Here is a 332-nt window from a genome sequence, read left to right as displayed (position 1 = left end):
AAATCTCATTTCGCTTGGATTCCTTCCCCCTCTCCTCCCTGGAGTGGGGCCCCAGGGGAGCCAGAGTGGGAGGGGCCATCAGAGAACCTGAGGCTCAACCTAGTTGTCTGCCAGCTTTTTATGGACCCTGTTCAGGACTCAAAAGATAAATTTTTTTTTTTACTTTTTATTTTTATTTTTTTTATAAATTTATTTTTACATCATTTTGTACCTTTTTTTCCCATCTCAATTGTAATCTCTGCGGGTTTCCCATCACCAAGTCACCCGTGTACCATCACCATAATCCCGTGCACTTCCCTCCCCCCCCCCCCCCCCCCCCCCCCGTTTTTGGT

Source organism: Condylura cristata, unplaced genomic scaffold (assembly GCF_000260355.1).
Source record: "Condylura cristata isolate star-nosed mole 26May11 unplaced genomic scaffold, ConCri1.0 scaffold00030, whole genome shotgun sequence".
Lineage (NCBI taxonomy): Eukaryota > Metazoa > Chordata > Mammalia > Eulipotyphla > Talpidae > Condylura > Condylura cristata.
The sequence above is the reverse complement of the archived record's forward strand: the minus strand, read 5'-3'. Positions refer to the sequence as shown.